General features: G+C 43.1%; 1 long non-coding RNA gene and 1 pseudogene across 2 annotated transcripts in view; one reads left to right on the forward strand and one right to left on the reverse strand.

Moving 5' to 3' along the window:
• Positions 1-10,647: 10,647 nt before the first annotated feature.
• Positions 10,648-11,678, forward strand: LOC122446781 (annotated as a pseudogene).
• Positions 11,679-19,325: 7,647 nt separating this feature from the next.
• The window catches only part of LOC122446283, a 32,784-nt gene continuing 30,755 nt past the window's right edge, over positions 19,326-21,354 (reverse strand). For both annotated transcript variants that reach the window (XR_006270838.1, XR_006270837.1), the window contains one exon: positions 19,326-19,801. This is a non-coding gene — a long non-coding RNA (uncharacterized LOC122446283). The remainder of the gene's footprint in view (positions 19,802-21,354) is intronic.

A 21,354-nucleotide genomic window follows, 5' to 3' on the forward strand; every position in this document is an offset into this window, starting at 1 on the left:
CGGGGCGGCGGGGGGGCGGCCGGGCGGGCGGGCGCGAGGAGAGCGGAGCCGGCGGCGGCGGCGACGGCGGGCGCGGGGCGAGCGCGCCGAGGGGGCGGAGGAGTTGCCGTGGGTTTGTTTACGCATTGCTGCCCGGCTCGGGGCACAGCCCGCACTCCCTGATTGGACACAAACTGGGGCACAGCCTCTCGCCGCCGCCCGCCAGGCCTCCTCGAGCAGCCGCCGCGCAGCTCCCGGAGCGCCCGGCCCGGCACGGCCCGCGGCGGCGTCCGGGCCTGGAGGGGACGAGCCGCGGCGGCGGCCGGGCATGGGGCCCACACGTGGGGCCGGGGCTCGCAGGCGCCCACCTGTAGGGGCCCGACCTTGGCAAGGAGAAATTCGAAACTTCTGAGGCTGGAGTCATCGTATCATCCAGCCATAGAAGCGTAGAAGGGGCACTACCCGCCCCCCCCCCCCCATACACAGATGGAAGTCGGAGGACGCTTGCCCTTGATGGGGAGAAGAGCAGCTCAAAGGTTGATATGCCCCTTTGGCGATGGTCAAGCTGAGACTTCCTGTCTGGTCTGTCCCTGGGAGATCGCAGTTCCTTCGCCTGTCTTCAGCTTCTCTTGTAAATCTGTCCTCTAGGTAGCATTCAAGTAGCCATCCCAGAAGTGACCTTGCCAAAAGACGCTCAAGATCCTCAGATGGCTCTTGGAGCCTCAAGTCCCATTTCCTTAGTCTCCGAGTCCTCTACAGCTGGGCCTCCGCCTTTCAGCCTCTTTTTCAGTGCCCAACCCTCACCCTCCAAACCCTTGTTACAAACCCTCAGATGCCTCTGTCCTTTCACAATTGCTTTTGATCCTGCTCTATGTTCTGCTAGAAAACCCATAGCCTCCTCGACCTGTCCAGCTAGCATCCTCTCAGCTTGTCCGCCGTCTATCCCTCTTGACCTTCTGACCTCTCTGCAGCCTCCTGACCCCTGGGCAGAATCCTCCTGTGTGGCTGCCATCAGCCTGACTTGAGGGTCAGTCATGTGCCCACTCTGTGCCCCCCACTAGGCTTTGGATTCTGAAGAACAGGAACCTGGTTTTTAATAGCAGGACTCGGGGGGTGGGAGAGATGATGCCTGGAGAAAAAAATTAAGCATCTGCAACTCTGCGGGACAACAAAAACTCAAAAGAGTCTCTATCAGGAGGGGCTCTTGATAGACCATCCACAAATCTTATCTTGCACAGAGCAAACACTTCCAAAAACCCAGAATGTCCTCCCAATTTGTCTGTGTCTCCACCTCACCACACCTGGCTAGGTGCCCTCTGTACCCAAAAGGGCACATAGTAACCCTTGGAAGAATAAAGCTGAGGTGTTCCTTAGGCTGAGGCTCAAGGTGATCAAAGTGAGTACAGTAAATCATGGAGGAATAGATGTGAATGGCCACAAACCCAGTCGTTTTACAGATAATTCCAACTCTGGCAGCCTCTGTGGATTTGTTCTCCAATCAAACACTGAAGAAGTGGCCCCTGACTCTTCCTAACTCTTGGAATGATTGGATTTCTTTCTCTCACTAGATGTGCTGTTTTCCCTGAGAAAGCTGTCTTTGAGCTCCAAGGGCCAATCCAAGTGAAAGTAAAGTCTTTGCCAGGTACTTCAGTCATGTTGGACTCTTTTTGACCCTATGGGCTGTAGCCCACCAGGCTCCTCTGTCCATGGGAGTTTCCAGGCAAGAATACCAAAGTGGGTTGCCATTTCCTCCTCCAGGGGGATGTTCCCGACCCAGGGATCAAACCTGTGTCTCTTACAGTCTTCTGTTGGCAGGTAGGTTCTTTACCACTAACCCCACCTGGGAACCCCAGGTACTTCAATAGTGATCTTTTAAAGCAGTGCATTAGTTACAAAGGGGCTTCCCAGGTGGCGCTAGTGGCAAAGAACCCATTTCCCAGTGCAAGAGAAGTACAGGATGTGGGTTTGATCCCTGGGTGGGGAAGATCCCCTGGAGGAGGGCATGGCAAACCACTCCAGTATTCTTGCCTGGAGAATCCCATGGACAGGGGAGCCTGGTGATTTATAGGCCATAGGGTCGCAAAGAGTCGGACACGACTGAAGCGACTTTGCTAGCAAGCATGCATGCACATTAGTTGCAAAGCTATTGAAAGAACTAGAATTACAAGCAGGAGAAGGTGAGGCAACCCCGATATCAGCAATTGCTAAGTCCATCTCCTCCCCTGGGGCTGGAGAGACTTAAGGGAGGAAGCTGCCAGGACCATGAAAAGGCTTGTCCAGTGGGAGCTGGAGCCATGAAGGAAGTGTAACTATTGCTGGAGATGATTCCCAAGCAGACAGAGGGGAAGAAATCCCCTGAGGGTGGGACAGGACAGGGTCAGAACCTCTCCAATAACAGATCATAACAGTGAAGTCAGAATGGCTCTGAGAGTGCTCTGGACTTGGGTGCCTCAGTTGGTTACCTCTAAGACTCTTCCTGTGGGCATTGGGTTCTGACCCAGGCAGTGCAGACTTTTTCTTTCCAAGCCCCAGAACTCTTTCTTTTTCTATTTGTCCTTTGGCTTCCAGGTCTCCTTCTGTCCTCTTCTCTACCATGACTCCCGTATGCTTCCTTTGTTTTGCTTACTTCTCTATCTCTGGCTCATATGTTTCTCCTTGTGTCCCCATAAACCTCCTCCTGACCTCTCTATTTCCCACTGAGCCTTTTCCCACCTCTGCCTGCCGTACTCTTTCCTGGGCAGGAGGGCAGCCTTCTTCTGCTTGAAGGAGATGAGCAGGTTCCTCTGTAGGTGATGCAATTCAGAACTATTATATTGTTGCTTCTCTAGACACTATGCTAGATACTTCACCTATGTTATCTCATTTAATCCTTACCTCACACCTACCTGCTGGGCACCACTTAATGGGACTTTGGTGGCTTCATAATTGCCCATCTGAGGAAAGGGTTTTGTGGTACAAGTCACCAGTGATACTGCTAATGGTCCTCTTAACCTTCCTCATCTTCAAGTGTCTCCCTCCACCCTTTTTTCTCCTTATCCTACATCTTTCCTTTTCAATAACACAAATATTTTTCCTAGATCTCAACCCTCAACAGTTTAATACATCTCCACTCTAAATCTCCAAAGATTGAAAATGGATATTTGAAGAAGGTTGCATTTCAGTTGGCTTTTGAAAGCTGGACAGGATTTCAATAGATGAAGATTGAGGAAGGACATTCTTGGTGGAACAGTAAACCATATGGTCCAAATTGACTTAAACACAGAGATAGCTATGAGATAAGGTCAGATTTCATAAATTTGTCTTTAGAGCTCAGTACTGTAAGACCACTCAGATATATCATATAATTCATGTAAATAGAATCATAACATTCTAAAGCCAGAAAGCAATCTAGACATTGTCTGACCCAAGATGTCCATTTTTAAGCAAACTGAGCCTTCAAAGACTTAGGTAAATGAAGTAGTTAAACATGGGCATTCGAGTCGACCACCTGTATTCAAATCCCTGCTTCGACAAATGTTAGGTAATATGATCTTGAACTTATCTGTGTTCCTCCTGTTATAAAATAGGAAACTTGACAGAACCTACCTCAGTCGTTTGTTGTAAGAATTAAATGTTTTTACAAGTAAACACATAGTACAGTATCTGTCATACAGTCTGTCTTAAGTAAATATAGGTGAGTATTATAATGTTTTCCTATGGTTATTCACTAGCAAATACCGAAGCCAGAACTGGTCCGCCAAATCTTTTAAGCCGTGGTTGAGTACCCTCTCCATTGCTAGATGTTGTCTCAGGGTGCTTGCTGAATGCCATCTATGGGGCTGTGGTATTGCCCTAGTCTGCTGTCTGTAGAAGTTCTCAGTTATCTTTCTAGCTCACATTCCTCTGCATTTCTACCAGCCTCAGCAATCTCACTGCGCAGTCAATCCTGTATATGTGAAGTTCCTGGAGAGGAGAGGGACATGAAAATTAGCAATGGGCATGTATTTCATAGTCAACAATACAGTTGAGAACTTTTTATATCAGCAGATTTTACTAATTTAAACTTCAAAGGGCCAAAAAATTGTTGAATTTAAAGGAGTGGGAGTGATCTGTTATTCTTCAGCCTGTAGAGTGTCAAACCTACCAGTTTAAATTTTGGTAGTTCCTTAGGAGAACCCACTGGGATCAAGAAAAAGCCTTCCTTGAATTTGAGTGTCCAATCCTTCAACAAAATTGTGATGGTAGAGAATCTCTTTTGTCCCTCCACCTTTGCTTTCTGAGTCCCTGGTCCCGCTTTTCAAAACTCCCTAGCTCTATGAACTGCATGCTGTCCACTCTGGACTGTAAGCATCTTGAAGTGATGAACCATAATTTACTCACCTTTTCATCTCTGGAATGCAGCTCGAGATAACAGGTCCACGCATTGTTGAACTGACTGATGTGAGCAATGCCACACACACCAAGAGGATCCCTTCCGCCTCCTCTTCCAAAACTTTGTCTCCTCGGTTGGTTTGTCCTTAGCTGGTTGTCAGCCTGCTACACTAACTCACCAGAGAAAGCATGAGAACAGCTAAATGTGAAATAAATGTTCATTTTATAACACAAACTGCATTCAAAGGTGTTTTAATAGTAGAAACCCAGGCAGTATTTATGAGGGTCAGAACAGTATCTGGGGGGCAGCTGGACTTCCCCAAAACCTTCATATCACACCGCACAAACTGAAGCTTATCTCTTCTATAAATAAAGGCTACTTGACTTTGATTGTTACACATTTTAATTTAGATTTATTAGGTTAATTTGGAGATAGCCTCCATTCTACATATTCATTATCCCACCTAAGTAATTTCTTAAAAGGCACAGCTTTCTTTAATCTTAAAAATGTCAATCATTGTCTCATTTTCCTCTTTTATATCAAAGCCAGGCTGATGACCCAATACCTTGAGCACTCACTGACTCTTTAAGCCCTCATATCTTTCTCCATTTCCTGTACTTCATTCACATGCTTCCTCCAGGAAGCTGGAGGGAATCCAAAGGGTTAATTCTAGATCAACTCCTCATTTTGTAGGAGAAGAAACTGAGGCACGGAGACATCAGTGACAGAATCTTGAATTCCCAGTCATCATTCCATGCTCTGTCCATCTAAAAGTAAACTGTGCATTACCAACTGCCTTCCTGACTTCTACCTGTCACCATGGTCCTTTGAGCCCCTTAGGATTAAAATGGGTGTTTTTTTGACTCTTCTTTTTCTTCAGGCTTCCCCTTCCACATCAGGATATCTCTGACTTGTCTTTCTAGTCTGAGCTGCCCCATGACTCAGGGCTTTTTCTTTTTACAACTGTATTACTACAATAAGTTGTTAAATGGTTTCATTGTCTCTCTCCAATTTCCTCCTCTTATACAGAGTCAACCTAGTAGAACCGTCTTAATATAACTCAAGTTTTTAAAAAATTAATTTAATTTGAGGATAATTGCTTTACAATATAGGGCTTCCCAGGTGGCGCTAGTGGTAGAGAACCCACCTGCCAATGCGGGAGATGTAAGAGAGGCAGGTTCGATCCCTGGGTTGGGACGATCCCCTGGAGAAGGGCACAGCAACTCACTCCAGTATTCTTGCCAGGAGAAATCACGTGGAGAGAGGAGCCTGGTGGGAGTCCATGGGGTCACACAGAGTCGGACACGACTGAAGTGATTTAGCATGCACGCACTTTACAATATTGTGATGGTTTTGGCTATACATCAACATGAATCGGCCACAGGTATACATATGTCCCCCACATCCTGAACCTCCCTCCCACTTTCCTCCGGACCCTATCCCTCTGAGTTGTCCCAGAGAACCAACTTTGGGTGCCCTGCTTCATGCATCGAACTTGCACTGGTCATCTGTTTTACATGTGGTAATGTACGTATTTCAATGCTGTTCTCTCAAATCATCCCACCCTCACCTTCTCCCACTGAATCCAAAAGTCTCCTCTTTACATCTGTGTCTCCTTTGGTGCCCTGCATGTACGATCATCAGTACTGTCTTTCTAAATTCCATATATACGTGGTTTTTAATAGTTATAATAAAATGGTGACATTTTGCCATGTAAAGTCAAATTCAACAGGCATTTAGACTATCCATGAGCAAGTTTATTATTGTCAAGTCTTTCCAGTTCTGAAACCTATGCTAGTAACTAGCCGTGCAACCTTAGGTAACTTCTATGAACTGTCATGTCCTCGGTGTGTTAAGTGGTGATAGTATCAGTACATGTGCCTAACTCATAGGTTTGCTTGAGAGTTAGGTGAAATAATAAATGCAAAATGATTAGTAACAGTAGTTGTCATAGGTAATATTTGTTGAGTCCATAATGCCTATGGAGCAGGCATTATCCTAAGCTTTTTAAATGAATTGTATCATATTGACCCTTTAACATAGATCCATTATTATTTCTAGATGAGAAAAGTAAGGTCCAAAGGAGTTCAGAAACTTTCCAAAGATTAGCAAGCCAAGAAGTGACTGAACCAAGATTCAGAACTGGGCAGTCAAACATGGACAAACCTGTATACCACAGACTGGTAATTGGAAGCACTTAGTAAATGGTAATTATTTTATTGTTGTTTTTATTATGAGTATTATTACTTTAAAGGGAGGAGAAATCCTTTTTTCTGCCTTCCTTCCCAATTTCTTTCAGAAGCTGAGCCTTAGCATCACAGTGGGAATCCATGTTGCTGGGTACCACGTATTTCTGCTTCCCAAAGAGAGGATGGAAGGATGATCAGGGATTCTTGCACTGCTGGGGCCCTGTAATCACCCTGGTCCTCCCCATCCGAGTAATATTCTTGATAAAATGGGACTTCTGCGGGCACTCTCTAGCCCAGGAAGAGTTCACAGAGACAGGTCAAAGATTTGTTCTCTGATGGTGCTAGAGTTCCTTTAGGGCTTTCTCATGGTTGGGACCAGAACATTCTCTCTATCTAGCGCTGCTTGTTTTTCCACCTCAGAAGACAATTTAGGGAAGAGAATTTCCCCAGTGGCTTCCCAGCAAATAATTCTTTTGGTCTATATTATAGTATTTCATTTCCTTCCCTTAGGGCACCTTTTGCATCAAATGGTCTGATTTAAGTCTTCTTCCCTTTGATGATGCTAAAAACCAAACAAGCCCCCTCATTACTGGTTTTGCTGTTCCTTCCCAGGTACTCCTTGCATTCTTCTTTGGCCCACTCAATTTCTGCACTGGGTTGACACACCAGGCCTTTCCTGCTCCCTTGCTTTCCTCAAGTGTCACTGCCCCCTAAGCATCTGGCTGTTTATATTTGAACATCTGGTCTTTCTGATTCATAGCATTTGACCTTGGCCTTCCAATAATGAGATTTTCATAGATCCTGGAATCATACAATGTTAAAGCCAGAAGGACTTTTGTAGATAACAGATGCCATGTGAATCCTTTTACAGTGAAGAATCAAGACCCAGGGAAGCCAAGTGTTGGATGTGCAACTACACAGCCTATGATGGGGGAAGCTAGAACCAGACCCGAGACTTGCACTTCATTTATTTTCTGTGAGTTAGATTATGATGCCTGGAAATAATAATATAAGGAATTTACAAGTGTCTTCTCCCAAAATGTTTAGCTTTTCATATCAGTGGTTTTCCTAATACATTTCCAGGAGGCTCAAAGACAAGGAATTCCATGACTGAAAAAAAACGCAGCCATAAGAAGACATGAAGGACTTCCCTAGCGGTACAGTGGATAAGAATCCAGCTGCCAACGCAGGGGACACGGGTTCCATCCCTTGTCTGGGAAGATTCCACATGCTGCAGAGCAACTAAAGCCCATGCACTTTAACTATCGGATCCTGCACACTCTTTTAAGGGCCCACAAGCTATAAGTACTGAGACTGCACACCACTACTACTGAGTCCATGTGCTCCAACTACTGAAGCCTGTGTGCCTAGAGCCTGTGCCCCTCAACAAGAGAAGCCACTGCAGTGAGGAGCCTGTTCATTGCAACAAAGAGTAGCCCCCATTCACTACAACTGGAGAAAGCCCTCATCCAGCAACAAAGACCCAGCATAGCCAAAGATAAACAAATAAATAATTTTTAAGAATAACGAAGACATGAGTTACAGAGCTGGGAACCTGTCCCAAAATGATCATCTTTCTTTTCTAGTGTACTTCGTACAGTGTACACAGCAAATCCTCAACAGTGATGATGATGAATGAGGACCAGGTCTCATGTTTCTCAGCTTTCAATTCTTTTTTTTTTTTTTTTTACCATTTTGATCTCTATGTGTGTGTGCGCTCAATTGTTCAGTTGTGTCTCACTCTTTGCAACCCCCTGGACTGTAGCCCACAAGGCCCCTCGGTCCATGGAATCGTTCAGGCAAGAATATTGGAATGGGTTGCCATTTTCTACTTTAGGGGATCTTCCAGACCCAGGAATTGAACCTGGGTCTGCTGCATTGCAAGCAGATTCTTTACCATCTTGGGAATATAGCCCAGCTATTTCTGGGTTTCCAGACTTTTGGAAACCTGACTCATTCAGTTTAGAGTTCTTACGATGAGTGGGTATTCAGTAGCTGCCTTTCAATAGTGATGATAACTTCAAAGGGTTAGAGATCTACCCCGAAGCACACATAGGTATTTTGAAACTTTTCTAAATTTGAGGAAGTGTGCTCTCAAAATAATACCAACTACTGCATAAAAGAAGCATTCTCTGGTCAGGTAGTTTGGAAAATACTGGATGAAACAGAATTAAATTGTTGGGTTGACTTGTTTTGTTTTTACTGGATCTTTAAAGCACTCTGTGAATCCTAAATTCCTAAAGGAGGACAGTAAAATATGTAGAATTTCCCAGACATATTTGACTGTCAAATCATTTATTCCTTGAACATCTTTCTCATGTCGGGTGATGTAACATGGAACAAACTTTGGGAAATGTTAAATATCCTTTGGGTTTCAATTAGAGTATACAGTGCTCCATTTGTTCTAAAACTGTTTCAGACGTTCAGATACCTTTCCTGAGGGTTGTTATCTTAGATATAATGACTTAGTCTGTGCTGCTGCTTCTCATATCATTTCAGGACCTAGACGCTGTTATTTTTCAGCCTGAATTTCTCCAGACAGAGAATCGTAGCTTATTTAACTCTAAATTCATATGTGAACTGCCCAATTTCCAAGATTGTTCCAACTGTCCTGTTGTAATCTACAGTTTTCAAGGTGCAGGGTCAAAAAGTCAATGATAACTATAGTATTGACAGCCAGCACTTTTCAGTATGTATGATAGGCCACTTATTGTGCTAACAGCTTTACATGTAACAGCCTGTCACCAAAATTCTATGAGGCAGATTCTTTTTCCATCTTACACTTGAGGAAACTGAAGTCAGCTTATGTAACTTACTTTTCCCAAGAAGATCCCAGGTAAGGAGGGAATGCTGAGATTTCAACCTGATTGTGTTCAGCTTTTAAGGATTACTGTCCACTGCCCTTCCCATGTTACTTTTTTTTTTTAATTGAAGGATAATTGCTTTACAGAATTTTGTTGTTTTCTGTCAAACCTCAACATGAATCAGCCATAGGTATGCATATATCCCCTCCCTTTTGAACCTCCCTCCTATCTCCCTCCCCATTTCACCCCTCTAGGTTGAGACAGAGCCCTGTTTGAATTTCCTGTGTTACTTCTATTTTTAAATATATGCACTGCCTCTTCAACCAGAATCCTTTAAGAGCAGAGACCACATGGTCCAGACCTCAGTACAGTCTCCTGTCTGACAGCTCCTGGCATGCTATAGCCACTCCTCCTTTGGATATAAAGCTTATGCAACTGGCCTAAGCCACTGGGCTAGTGAGGTGGGCCTGAGATTTGGAAACTTCCTCCCCCAACCCCCTCCCCCGCTGCCCCCACATTGCAGGCATTGCATTTCATGAATTTCTCACCAGACCACTCAGGGTGCATCAAGAGAGCCTTCTTCCAGGGCACCCTTGCCAGGCTTTCCAGCATCCCATACAAGCTTTGGGCCCCACAGCCTCCAACGCATTCATTCTGCTTTCCCGCCCCCCCCCCCGCCCCCCCAACAGACACCGGTCCTACATTTGGTGAACTATTTAATAAATTTACCCATAAGCCTAATACCATGCGAAGCAAGTTATTGTGTGCTGAGTTTGTTGGTGGTGTTTGACCCCCGTTGAATTCCTTGGTTGGGAAGATGCCCTGGAGAAGGGATAGGCTACCCACTCCAGTACTGGTGGACTTACCCTGTGGTTCAGCTGGTAAAGAATCCCCCTGCAATGAGGAAGACCTGGGTTCGATCCCTGGGTTGGGAAGCTCCCCTGGAGAAGGGAAAGGCTACCCACTCTAGTATTCTGGTCTGGAGAATTCCATGGACTGTGTAGTCCATGGTGTCACAAAGAGTCGGACACGACTGAGCGACTTTCACTTTCACTTTCTTTCTCAACCGTTTGGAATCCTTTCCAGACACTGAACTCTTTCAATGTGAAATGCAAACGCAGTGCTCCCCAGGGAGCGCTGGGCTGGTTTGCGGTGAGCCTCCTCCAGGGCTCCCGTCCCCCAGGAATCCCATCTCCCATCCCCATGCCTTCCATTCCCAATGTCTGTTCTGCGGGAGCGGTGCCCCCCACCGTACCCCCACCAGCAAGGATTCTGATGCCCCACCTGAGAGCAGCAGAAATCCCAGCCGCCTGCCAGGAGGTGGATGGCTGGACACTGCCTGGCAAAGGCTTTAGCCCCAGCGTTTCTCTTTGTGGCCTTGGCCTCTGCGGCACTCAGGCCCAGCAGCTGCCCCATCTCAGCTGCCTGGAGCACATTTTCCTCACACGGGTTTCCTCCGAATTTCATCATGTCAGTTTCAAACATGTGGCTTAAAAGCGCCACAAGAAGGCCGGGATGTCACCATACCCGGGCTCTCAAGTGGAGCGAAGCCAGGTTCCCAACGAGAAGGTGAGCTGGCTGGTTGAGTGGCCAGAGGACAAGCCTGTCCAGTACACTTCTGGCTCAGTCTTGGCCGACCAAAGTGGGCAGACCCTCTTTTGGGTGAAAGAAACTTCTCTCCCAAATTTAACGAAAAGGATGGGCCTGTTGAGAGAAGGAGCCAGAACAGTTGGTATGAGGTTGAACACGGTAGACCTAGAAATCCTGCAGGTCAGACAGGGCTGGTTGGCCGAGGGCTTTGGGGGCGCTGGGGCCCCAGTCATGCTGCAGATCCCACCTTAACCAGGTGAAAAAAAGGATAGCAAGGGAAAGAAAGTAACCCATCCTGTTTCTGGGAGAAATATCCTGCAGTTTGTAGCCATCAAAAGGAAGGACTGTGGGGAATGGGCCATCCCAGGGGGAATGGTGGATCCAGGAGAGAAGTTTAGTGCTGCACTGAAGAGAGAATTTGGTGAGGAAGCCATGAACTCCTTACAGAAGTCCAGAGCAGACACACAGGAGCTGGAGAAACAATTGCACAAACTATTCAGCCAGGAACGCTTTGTGGTCTACAAAGGCTACGTGGATGATCCCCGGAACACAGATAACGCATGGATGGAGACAGAGGCTGTGAACTATCATGATGAAACAGGGGAGGTCATGGATCTTCTTCCCCTGGAAGCTGGCAATGATGCCGAGAAAGTGGGATGGGTGGATATCAATGATAAACTCAAGCTTTATGCCAGCCACTCCCAATTTATTCAACTTGTGGCTGAGAAACGAGGTGCCCACTGGAGTGAACACTACCATGAGTAATGGCATGGAGTCTCCTGTAAGCCAGAAGCCTTCGGATGAATACAGGTAGATAAGAAGCAAACAGCCCAGAACTCACCTTCAACAGGACAGGGAGGATCATTCCTTTTGGCGATGATTTCCCAAACTGTTCACAGGCTGGAGGCTTTGTATCAGATAACAATACTAGACACATATGGAAAAGTGGAATCACAAGTGTTGGCTTTCCAATTGGAAGAAGAAGAATGTAGTCACCTGTTGTATATGTTACATATATGACTTTAACCAAATTATACAACTAATGCTCTTTGAGAATTACAGGTAAAACAAAGATAAATTTTTATCCACCATATCCTCTACTTTTCATCCAGCTTGCATTTGTCAGTTCTTTCTCTTGATGTATTAGACTGTGGTTTAACTTTAATGTATAATCTGAGTTTTAGAATAACATTTATTTATCAAATTTAGCTTTATGTGAGCTTACATTCACTGCTTTCAAGTACAGAAGTGCTCTGGTTATTCTTGTTTTTAGAACCTTCAGTTTTATGGGAAAATTCCATCCCTATTTTAGTCCATAAGGATCAAGTACTTATGATGAACCAGAAGCAAAAATGCAGTGACAAAATGAGTTTAATATCCAGCCTTCTCTCTGGTTATCACAGCTGTTTATTCTGAACAGAGTGGACTAAGCTAAAGACATTTGTTTCATCTCAGAAGACCTTACAAATGCCAATTCCTGTCAGGAAAGAGTCTATCAGGAGATGTACGTAATCGCAGCCTAATAAAAATTACAATTCACATCTACCTTTCTCCATTAAAAAAAACCCCAATATATAAATAGAGAAAGTGTCTATAGTTAGTTTGCAAACGGAGATACCCCCTGATAATCACCAGTGAAGGGATCTCAGTAGCAACAAATAGGCCAGAAATACATTTCTTCCCTCTCTTGTCACCTAAAACAAGCCAGTTTTAACTTTATTTGTATGCAATACAATATATGGAAAATTAACTCAAACTACTGTGATGAGACTTTTATAGCTAAAGGAGAAAACTATTTGTAGTTTTTTAGGCATTGATAATCTCATAAGAAAACACTATTGTAGGCATTGATAATCTCATAAGAAAATACTTCCATAATCATAGCTAACACTTATATTCCACTTACCATGTGCACATACTCTTGTAAGTGCCTTGTTATAGTGATTTACTTATTCCTAAGGATTCCCCTAAGAGGAGGAGGGTACTCTTTTTCTTCTATAATATCTTTTATTATTTTTAAAAATTTATTTATTTTAATTGGAGGCTAATTACTTTACAATATTGTAGTGTAGTGATTTTTGCCATATATTGACATGAATCAGCCATGGGTATACATGTGTTCCCCATCCAGAACCCCCACCCACTTCCCTCCCCATCCCATCCCTCAAGGTCATCCCAGTGCACCAGTCCTGAGCTTCCTGTCTCATGCATCAAACCTGGACTGGCGATCTGTTTCACATATGGTAATGTACATGTTTCAATGCTATTCTCTCAAATCATCCCCCCTCGCCTTCGCCCACAGAGTCCAAAAGTCTGTTCTTTACGTCTGTGTCTCTTTTGCTGTCTCGCATATAGGGTCATTGTTACCATCTTTCTAAATTCCATATATATGTGTTAATATACTGTATTGGTGTTTTTCTTTTTTACTTACTTCACTCTGTATGATAGGCTCCAGTTTCATCCACCTCATTAGAACTGATTCAAAGGCATTGTTTTTAATGGCTGAGTAATATTCCATTGTGTATATGCACCACAGTTTTTTTTATCCATTCGTCTGCTGATGGACATCTAGGTTGCTCCCATGTCCTGGCTATTGTAAACAGTGCTGTGATGAACATTGGGGTGCACGTGTCTCTTTCAATTCTGGTTGGAGGAAGGTACTCTTACTTCACAGGCTGGGCTCTCTAGGGAGCAGACTCTGAGATGGTGATTGACATTGTAAGAATGTTTCTCAGGGAGAGGTCTTGGGATCCACTCTTGGGGAAGGGAGGAGAAAGAAGCAGGGTTGGGTGGGGTGAGAAGTTGAGGCGGAAGCCTGGTGAAGCCCTCAGTCCACCCCATAGGGAGCTCTGGAGCTGGGAAGGCTCTACCAGCTGCCCTGAATTAGGGCGAAGGTTCAGGCCTTGATACTCTTTGTTGATCAGTCACTGGATGTGGGCTGCCCAGGGAAGGGGATGTGCCCTAAGGAGAGACCATTTCCTCAGCCAAGGCCATACCCAGAGAGGGCTCCCAGATGAATGACATCTCCTGGTAACTCCCCAGCAACTGAGAAGGGGAATCTGTGGAAGGCAAGGGTTAGGCCCCACAGGGTCCACTACATATTGTCCCCCTGGTTTACAGATGATATGCCTGAGGCACAGAGAAGTCACGGAACTCACAAGTTATACCACCAGTGAGTGCTGGACGTGGGATTAAAACACAGATTTGGGGGCTCAGCCGCCCATCCCCTTGACCACAATACCACAGCCCCTCCAATCTGGAGGGTAAAGAATCCGCCTGCAATGCAGGAGACCCCGGTTTGGTCCCTGGGGTGGTAAGATCCCTTGGAGAAGGATATGGCAACCCACTCCAGTATTCTTGCTCAGAGAATCCCATGGACAGAGGAACCTGGTGGGCTACAGTCCATGGGGTCGCAGAGTTGGACATGACTGTGTGACTAACACTTGAAGTCCCCCGGTGCCCTGTGTTCCTTTAAAACAGAAAAGAAAAAGAAATCACCACGACATCTCTTTCTACAAGCACATTTGGTCAGAAATCCTTTTTCTAAACCTGAAGGTCATGTGCATGGTTTTATTTATTTTCCTCTTGAAGGATGTTGCATTTACACGGAATGTGACAACTGTAAAAACATTCACCCCTGGATGCCCACCATTGTTCACGCTCAGGAAAAAATTTAATACATTGCTTTTCTTTGTGGATTCTATAACTGCTTGTTTTAAGGATGGAATCATCTGTCCTATATATTAGTCTCAACTCAGTAACTTTTCCAGGTGAGATATGCTCCCAGTCTTTATCTGAATAATTGGGGCACCTGGTTGGTCTAACATTATTTTGAATGTTCCTAAGTCTACATCTTTATTTTTTTTTCAAAATGTAATAAGCTTATAAAAAAATAAATATACTTACACACACACCCACACACTGTAATCATTGCAAAGACCTGAAATGATGAAGGTCCAATGTCTTAAACTTAATGTATCCAGGACAGAATTTTTTATTTTTTTTCCCCAGGAAAACTATTCTTGCATTACTCTTCTGAGGTAATTGGCACTAAAATCCACCCAAGTTGCACAAGAAAACAAGGAATTAGATTTCTTGCTTTCTTTCACCTCCCATATTCAATCCATCTGCAAAATTTAGCTCGACCTTCAACACAGTGTATCTGGGATCATTCACTGCTTTCCACCTTCACCAACCATCCTAATCAAGCCATCACCCTCCTTCTCTAGACTATTCTATTTGCCGCCTAACAGGCTCTCCTCCTCCCATGCTTGACCTCCTACAGTTCTTTCTTCAGAAAAAATGAAATGACCTTTTTAAGAATGTCAAGTCGTATGTCCCACCCATCTTGAAAGGATCCAGTTGGTTCCTTTTTTACATAAAACCCAAACTGTTTACCCAGGCCTACCTCTTACAGGTGATGCCTACACTCTAGTCTGACTGAGTCACATTCCACCCTGCCTCGTCAAGCCTGTCTCTTCCTGGCATTCTTCATATTTGCCCTGGTTCGTCCCTGCCTAGAATATCCCTTCCATATCTTCACAAAGCTGGTTCCTTGGGTCAGTCAGATCTCATTCAAACAACACTTCCCAGAAGAGTTTTTCCAGTCACATAATCTGAAGTAGCTTGTCCAATCCATTTTACTCCTTCACCCTGTTTTATTTTCCACATAGTATTTAGCACCAGCTGAAATTATCCCGTATATTTCTGTCAATTTACATGAGAGTCTAGAGATTTTTCTGTCTTGTTGACTAGCATACCACCAATGTCTAGAATAGTGCCTGGCATGTCAACACATTATTTGCTGTTTTTTTAAAAAACGTGTATGTGTGTGTCTATGTATGTATGGGTGTGTGTGTGTGTGTGTGTGTGTGTGTGTGTGTGTGTGTATACATATATTGGCTGCACTGGTCTTTGTTGCTGCAGACAGGCTTTCTCTAGTTGCAGGGAGTGGGGACTATTTGTTGCAGTGTGCAGGCTTCTCATTGCCATGGCCTCTCTTGTTGCAGAGCATAGGCTCCAGGTGCCTGGGCCTCAGCAGTTGCAGCATACAGGCTCAGGAGCTGTGGCTCTCGAGTTCCAGAGCACCGGCTCAGCACATGGAATCCTCCAGGACCAGGGATCAAACTCATGTCCTGTGTGTTGGCAGGCAGATTCTTATCCACTGCACCACTGGGGAAGTCCCAAGAGTGTTTTATATACTCTTCTCTCTTTAAATAAAAATTATAAATGTGATCACTGTACCCTTGGCCTATCTTTTTTATTTAAAAAGATTTTTATCATGAAATAATTTTAGACTTAGAAAAACACTGCAGAAGTATACATAGAGTTCCCATATAACCCTTCACCCAGCTTCTACAAATATTAAGAACTTATTTATAGAGTACAATTATTGAAACCTAAAATTAGCATTGATTTAATATTTTTACTACTAACTACAGATCTTATTCAAACTTTGCTAATTGTTCCACTAACGTACCTTTTTTGTTCTAGAACCCAAATTCCATTTAATTGTCATGTCTCTTTTATTTCTTCCAATCTTGTAAAGTGAAGTGAAGTCGCTCAGTCATGTCCAACTCTTTGCTACCACTTGGACTGTAGCCTACCAGCCTCCTCCGTCCATGGGATTTTCCAGGCAAGAGTACCAGAGTGGGTTGCCATTTCCTTCTCCAGGGGATCTTCCTGACCCAGGGATCAAGCCCTGGTCTCCTGCATTCAGGCAGATGCTTTACCATCTAAGCCAGTCTTGTAAAGTAGCTCAATTTTTTTTGTCTTTCATGACCTTGACACTTTTCTAGGTACTGGCTGGTTTTTTTGTTCTGTTTTGTTTTTTAACTAGAATGTTCCACAATTCCACAATTTGGATTACTCTGACATTTTATTATGCATTGATCAAGGTAATGCATTTTTGTATGAATACCATATCTGTGATGTTGTTTAGCTAAAATTTTATATTAAAAAATTGGGGTAAAATTCTCAGTGTAATCACTACCAGATAGTAATCAGTATATGCTCTATTTTAAAATGTCACTGTGGAATTTCCAACCACCTTGTATTACTTTTGGCCTGTATTTTTATATTTTTATGTGTTTTTGTGCACATGCATGCACAATCAAATACATGTATGCTAACCCACCCCTCCTCTGAGGAGAAGTAACTAGGAAGCTCTGAATTTCATTCATTATCTTCTCTATCATCTTCCTTCAAGTTCCAGGGGTAACAATCAAATACTGTGTATCCCACTGTTACCTATTTCTACAAAAACAAAACAAAACAAAAAAGGAGCCCTGCAAACCATTCCAAAACACAGTGGTTTAAAACAAAAATATCAAGTTTGTAAGTTTGAAGGTGGACCACAAGGGCAGGACTTGACTGCGTGGTTTTTCTGGTCATGACCAGACTCATGTCTGAGAGTTGGCTGTCTTTTGCCTAATCTAGGATGAACTTGGAATGATGAAAGAGACTCTGCTCTGCACCATAGGTCTTTCATCTCTTATTAGGCTAGTCTAAGCATGTTCTCATGGCAATGACCATGGAGCAGAATTCAAATGGAAACATGCAAGGGTTCTTGAGTCCCAGACTCAGGACTGGCACCAAATCATTTCCCTGCATTCTATTAGAAACAGCAGGTCATAAGGTGAACCCAGATTTGATGGGTAGGAAAATGACTCTATCTCTTCAGTGAGAGGAAGTGAAAGGCCACGTGGCAAAGGGCATGGACACAGGTGTGAAGTATTGAGGCCACGTGAGCACTCAGGAGTCCAACATCTACTGTGTCTTTTAGCAGTTTCATTGAAATAAAACTCACACACCATACAGCTCACTCATTTAAAACGCACCATTCTGGTTTTAACTATATTCACAAGATTGTGCAACCACCACAGTCACCTTTAGAACATTTTCACCATCCCATCAAGAAGCTGCATGGTCACAGAACTCTATCACAATTTCTTCTTCTTTTTTTTTTTTCTGAAGCCAAAGACTGTGTCTTAATCATTTTTACATCCCCAGTGTCTAGTACAGGGTTTCTTCCACAGTGGTAGTGCTAAGTCAATTCAGTCCTGTCCAGCTCTTTGTGACCCTATGGACTATAGCCTGCCAGGCTCCTCTGTCCATGGGATTCTCCAGGCAAGAACACTGGAGTGGGTTGCCATGCCCTTCTCCAGGATGTTCCACAGTAGGTGCTCAATAAATGTCTGCCAAAAAAGAATCGAAGAACTAGCAGGTTTTGCCTGCTCAACCCCGAAGTTTACCTACTAACATTTCTCAGGATTCTAGTGTCAATCCTGAAGTGTTTGTTTCGGTGCAACTTTCTGCCACTTCCTCCCCCTGGCAAGGGTTGGGCAATTGTTCCCTTTGATGAATCATTTCCAGTTACTCTCAGAATGCTGCCGAATGCTCTTTTTTTCTTTTTATCAGGGTTTTTATCAAACAGGATGACAAACGGTGAAAGTAGAATTATAAGTAATTACGAAGTCATTGGGCGGTGAGGTTTGCTTCATCCTTTGCTTAAAGTTTGGTACATACTGTCTCTGGGAGCCTCCCTTGTCCTTTCTGTATGGTAATAGCAGGTAACAGGTACATTTACTCTGTGCCAGGCACTTTGCCTGTATTATCATTGATGCTTTCTTATCAGAGCCAAATGAAACATTTCCAGACAGCCTTCTATTGAGCCAAGACAAATTTATCTGTGCCACTTCAAACTAGCAGCTTTTTGAGAGCTTTCCTTCTTTTTTCATCATCTCCTATGGCTGCATGTGTATTTAATAAGCTCCTGAGTATAAGAGCTAAACACCATTTTCTCCTTTCTTATTTAAAAAATTTAGAGTGAAGGAGTCAAATACAATAAAGCCATTTGATTCAGCTCTGATAAGTTTCATAATGCTAAAGTTCACATATGGCAGGTCACTTTCTAGGTAAGAATATTTTTCCCTTTTGGGAGTTCTTGAAAGGTTTTGATAGTATACGCTTTAAAAGTGGAAGATCGTCAAGACTTTCCTATATGTTATGTGAGTGTGAAAATCACATTTCGGTGTGGGAAGTTTTGTTCTTGAATTTGTCACAAGCTAGCTGTAAGAACTTGGACAAATCACATCACCTATCCAAGTTTCCTTGTAGCTTATAATTCTTTAAGTGTTAAATTGACAGATACTTGCAATACTTTTACATGTACACTATTGGAAAGAGTATGTAGACTTACACATTTATAAATATTATATATTTGTAAAAAAGTAAAATTATCAGAACAGGAATGGGAATTTATATACAGGAGAAATCTGAATCCTGTTATGACTGTATTTTCTTTTAAGAAAATAGTTTAAGAAAATTGGTGTATTAGTTATCTATTTCTACTTAGCAATATTATCTCAAGTATACTTAAAACGACATATCACAGTTTCTTTGGGTCAGGAGTCTGAGCTCGACTTAGCTGCCTTAGAATATCAAATGGCCACAGTCAGGTGTTGACTGGGGCTGCTGTCTTATTGGAGGCTTGACTGGGGAAGCATCTGCTTCCAAACTCATGTAGTCATTGGCACCATTTAATTCATTTCAGGTTGTTGCACTGAGGGCCTCTTTCCTGCTAGCTCTTTTTTTTAAATTCCCATTTTTATTGTTTTTGATTAGAGGATAATTGCTTTACAATATTTTATGAGTTTCTGCCATACATCAATATGAATCAGCTATAAGTATATGTATGTTTCCTCCCTCTTTAACCTCTTCCTACCGCCCACCCCATCCCACCCCTTCAGGGTGTCACAGAGCCCTGGTTTGAGTTCCCTGAGTCCTACATCAAAGACTGCCCTTAGTTGCTGCCACTCGGCCGTCTTCATGGGCTAGCTCATAATAAATAGCTTACTTCTCCAAAGCCAATGAGAGAGGAGAGTTTCCTAGGAAAGAAAAAAATAGATTGCAACATTATGTAATAGAATCATGAATGTGTGTTCACGTACATGCTATTGCATTTGCTACTTTCCACTGGTTAGAAGTACACCACAGATCACAGGTATCAATACACAGGGGGAAAGGATGACGCAAAGCATGAGCACCAGGAAGCTGGGATCGTGGGGACCACCCTAAAGTCTGCTGGCCACAACTGGAAAATTACAAAATGTGAGTAAGCAGTAGAGTAGGATTAAATTCTAGGAGTGACTCCCTCGCCAAAACATGCATCCTGCTTCTCTCTTATTCTCCATTTCAGAAAATGCTGCCAGCCATAGCTCAGTCCTCAAACCTAGGAGCTGTCTTTGACACTTTGCTCTCTCTTGCCAGCCCAACCCTCAATTCAACCCATCATAAGATACCAAACATGACCCTTCATTTCCACTACTTCGCCAATATTCCTGGTTACCACTGTCTTTTCCCTAACATTGACTGCACCTCTCAACTGGCCTGGATCCCACTCTTGCTCTCCTTTGTGATCCACTCTTCAAATGTTAACCAGAGTGTTTTTCTTAAAACATAAATCAGATTGTGTTACTCTCCTGCTTAAAATCTTCCATTGACTTCCTACTGAATGTGTCAAGTCCAAACTCCTTTATCTGATTCATAAGACCGACATAAACTGACCTCTACCTGTTTCTTTAACTCCATCATTTCTATAATATTTCTTTTTGTGCATATCTGCATACTTAATTTGTGATAATAACAAACTTTTTATTTCATAACCTAAAAATAAGTTGTAGTAAATAAAATTAGTACTTTTAAATAATTTAACAAAGAATATAATATCACTTGAACAGGTAAAGTAAGTTTTAATAAAGCTAATCATTTCAAGCTAACTTTTTTTTTTGAAAGATGAAAAAATTATTTAGCAATGGTGGCTTTTTATGAGTGATCCCAATGTATCATCCATTTGTGGGTAATCCACTGCCTCATGTATCAGATAATTTGATTCAAAGTGAGATATCCTAAAATAGATGAACTTCTGAAGCAACATGAAATTCAAACTTAAACTACTGATATACACTGAGACTAAAATAAGAGAGCAGGTTTATCCACAAAGTGATGAGTTTTATTTTTGGGGGAGAGGGGCAAGCAAAAATTTATTATATAGGCAGCTTATTATTTGAGCTTGATCAAAATATGAAGTTACAAAATCATGTCTATAATAAAATCTAAAAGTAGGATTACACATTTATACAAGGCAATTTTCTTATATTTCTTATCAGTTAAAACCAGGAAAATTCACTTTCTAATTATCTGGGCCCAAATTATTCATTTATCATAGACTGCAAAGCCACGTGGGTATGTTCACTCAGATAAGATACAGTAGGAGAGCAGCCTTTAGAGACAGACTGGATGGAATTGAATCCTGTAGCTCAGTAGCTAAATGACCTCATTCAGTATATTCAAACCTTCCTGAGCCTCAGTTTCCTCATAAGTAAACAGGGATAACAATGCCCACCTCTCAGAGTTATTTTAAGGATTATGGTGGTGATTT

The sequence above is a fragment of the Cervus canadensis genome, chromosome 8 (genome assembly GCF_019320065.1).
Source record: "Cervus canadensis isolate Bull #8, Minnesota chromosome 8, ASM1932006v1, whole genome shotgun sequence".
Classification (NCBI taxonomy): Eukaryota; Metazoa; Chordata; class Mammalia; order Artiodactyla; family Cervidae; genus Cervus; species Cervus canadensis.